General features: G+C 51.2%; 1 long non-coding RNA gene across 1 annotated transcript; it reads right to left on the minus strand.

Annotated features, from left to right (window-relative positions):
• Positions 1 to 1445: 1445 nt before the first annotated feature.
• LOC148219942 (uncharacterized) lies at positions 1446 to 3301 on the minus strand. The gene is made up of 2 exons (XR_015799234.1): positions 2791 to 3301; positions 1446 to 1702 (listed from the first exon to the last, which is right to left on the minus strand). It is a non-coding gene; the product is annotated as an uncharacterized LOC148219942 (long non-coding RNA).
• Between the last annotated feature and the right edge of the window lie 155 nt (positions 3302 to 3456).

The raw sequence follows: 3456 nt of genomic DNA on the forward strand, positions 1-3456 counted from the left end.
TAAACCTCCCCCAGAACAGACCCTGAACTCACTCCTCCACACCAGCTGGGCATTACATGCCATCCCTGTTGCAGCAGATCTCTCATTAGGACTAGACATGAGCCAAGACACAGACTCCAACAATGTGAAAAGGATCCTGGTTTATACTTCTTTACAGCTTTGCCATCCCGACTCCGACTACAGCAAGCTCCTACTCTAGGGTCCAACTACAGACTCTGACTGCTGGCCATTTCCTACTAAACTATAACTGCAAGTATTGGTTTGCAGACTCTGACTGCAGGCTTTAACCTAGCTCGACCATGACTGAAGGCTCTAACTCCATCAGACCCAAACTAACCTCATAGCAGATACTTTATAGCAGCAAATTTCTTCCTTGTTTTGTTCTTCTTTGTATCTCTTTCCTTCTTCCTCTGGGCTCCTCTACCTCCTTAAAGTCCTCTTCCTCTAGGATCCCCCTGACTAGCCAACCCACCGCTTTTATCACACTTATCTTTATTAGTCACAGCTGCAATCCATTAAGGGCATGGCTCTTTCTTTTCTTTGGTAATTAGTAAAACTGTGATTTATCAGGGGCAAGGTCGCCTGTAACCTCTTATTCTACACCTACAATCCCAGGAACAGCTGGGGTGCATAGGGGATGCTGGGGGATTTGCATAATGGACACCCCAGCAACCCACCCTAGATCTCCCCCTGAGCGAGTCCCTTCTCCCCTGCTGCTCTCAGGCAACACGAGGGTGTGTCCTTGGGGACAGGGATGACCAAACTGGTTTGCCCAGCCTTCCTAAAAATCCTCCATAAGGCTGTAATTACCCTCCCCTTTAAAAAAGAGAGGAGCCTGACATTGCAGGCATGGCTACAACACCTGCAGGTGTCTGGCAGTGAATCACTGGGTGCGTGGAGCAGAGCCGAGTGTCGCAGTCCTGACGCTGTTAGGAAGGGGGAGGAACAGGAGCTCCTCCAGCCAAGAAACTGGATTTTTTTGGGAGGATAAAGACCTCCGAAGTTAGGAGCTGATTCTTACTTGGTGGAATCACTGAGGCTGCACTCAGGAATTACTTGCAAAACTGGACAGGAAGTAAAGTATTGACTACCTGGAAGGCAATTCTGAAGGCAATTTTGGAATGTAGGGGAGTGTGTGCCTGGATGCAAATGGATGAAGGGGGTTTGTCTACCCAGCTCAAGGTTCAGGGTTAAGCCTGAGGAATCTGATCCAGGCCACTGAGATGGAGGAAAAAATGATTTGGAGGCTATAATCAGCAAAAATCCTTTCATGGGATCCTCTGGAGAGAGTTGGGGAAATTGCTGCTGGTGGCTAGGATCCAGAGAGGCTGTAATGCAGCAGCCAGGCAGGAACTGCCATAAGCGGAAAGGGGGACCAGAAGCCTCATGTCATACCTAGAATTGACACCTGTGGGAGGCTGGTCTGGAACAGAGACTAGACAGAGTTAAAAGAATAAAAGATTTATTTATTAAAAGGCCTTAAAAGGATACACCTCAGGCAGTGCAAGAGCCTGGCCAGGGCTATACCCAGGATGGATCCTGGTCACGAGTTTTTACATTTTTATAAATTTTTTTCCATTTACATATTGGGGTTAATTGTCCAATTACAGCTTCAGGTTACGAAGTCCCATCCTCCTGGTCTGCTCCGTTCCCTTTGCTGTTGTTTATGCTCTTTGGGTAACAGTTGTCCTCGATTCTCAGGCTGGAAAAGGATTGTTTTGTCTAACTACCCTGTGAAGAGAACTAACACTTCATATGAAGTTCAGAGTCCCACACCAAGTCAGCACAGAATCTGAGAAACGTGAAAGCTAAAACTTAAGGCATCACAGCTACCACCTGCATCCCTGCCACAAGTTGCATGTGTGAGGGATGTGCTCCCCAAATGCAGCACTCAGGTCTCCAAACATTCTCTCTGAAAAGCAGTAACCAAACATCCACCTGCAGAAGTCCTTGTAGCTGAGTTGATACAAGGATGAGACCTCCCTTCCATCAGATTTCCCTGCTTGGAAGTCATTAAATATGAGGGAAGGATGAGAGGCTTGAGGGGCTCTTGGCAACGATGCTAGTGGCCACCCCAGCCAAGCAGCTGGTCAGGTGCCAGCCTTCTTTGGGAACAGAAACAATGCCTTGAGCAGGAGCTTGGCACCTTGATGTCCCAGGCAGAGATGCTGCAGTGTACGGAAATGAGCTCTGCAGCTGGGCAGGACACAGCATAACTCTGCGTGCCCTGGCACAGGGATGGGTGAGAGCCTGCTCTGCTCTGAGGCAAGTCAGACAAAGGAAAGACCTGAAAGGCAGAGAGTATCAGCTGCAAACATCCTCTGAACACAGCTTGTTTTCCAACCCTGCCTCTAACAGAACTTAGCTTTTACCCTAAAGCTGCTTGTTTTCCCCCAACAGCCTATGAGCAGTGGGTTGATCTAGCTTAGGAGTCCTCTGAGGTGGATGGAGCTCAACTTACTTCACTGCATTCTCTGAACTCCCATGTTTTCCTTCAAGATGGATACCTGATTTTCTATCCTCTCTCATAACATGCCTACACACTTGCTCTTGAAGAGACCCTGCTTGTAAGTGTTCTCACAGGGCAGGAAAAAAGTGGTACTGAATGTGGCCAGGGTTCAGGGGATGACAGACTCCAGGGGTGCTACCCCAGAGCAGTCTCTCTGGAGAAGGATGGTCCCACTGGAGACACAGAATCCCTGTTTCATGGTAAATGGATCACGTAGATAAGTGAATTAACTACAGTTATGCAAAAGCCATCCAAAGAAGTGGAAAGAGAATTAAAAGTACCTGGGTCCCAAATCTGTCATCATGTTCAGGGCACACATGGCGTGGTCTTTTAAATGCCCTGACAACCCAAATCTGATCGGACCCAGTGCTGACAGCTGCATCTGTAAAGGCATGTATATGTGGTTTATATGAAAGGGTTATTCCTCCCACTCCAGTCATCTGCACGTAGGATGCCACTGGGTCCTGGTGTATTTCCCAGTTCCTGCGGAAGCTGCCCAGGAGAATGATGGCTTCCGGGCGCCCGTTCCTCCGGGCCAGAAGGGTTTTCCTGGCTCCCGGTGTCCGCTCCTGCGGGCCAGGCGGCTCAAGCTCTCGGCAGGCCACATCCAGTATGTCCACCCCGATTAAGCATCAAGTACCACAGCCGGGATCTGCGGCGTGTAGGCGGCCCCGCGCTCGCCCGCCTGAAGGCGAAAGTCCGTCTAACCGCCCCGAGAGCCGCAGTTTTGGGGTGAAGAGCGGTGATTTCGGCAAGCCCGCGGCACACGCTGCCTGCCCGCGGCGCCGCCATTGCTGCGGAAGCAGAGCGGCGCTGCGGACACGCCCCCGTAGGCGGGCACGGGCGGCGGGACCAATGGGAGGCTCCGCACCGTACCGCGCGGCCAATAGGGAGCGGCGCTCGGCCGCCAGCGGGGCGCGCGGCACCGCACGTGGTGACGGGGGCCC

Source organism: Sturnus vulgaris, chromosome Z, assembly GCF_052056855.1.
Source record: "Sturnus vulgaris isolate bStuVul1 chromosome Z, bStuVul1.hap1, whole genome shotgun sequence".
NCBI classification, from domain to species: domain Eukaryota; kingdom Metazoa; phylum Chordata; class Aves; order Passeriformes; family Sturnidae; genus Sturnus; species Sturnus vulgaris.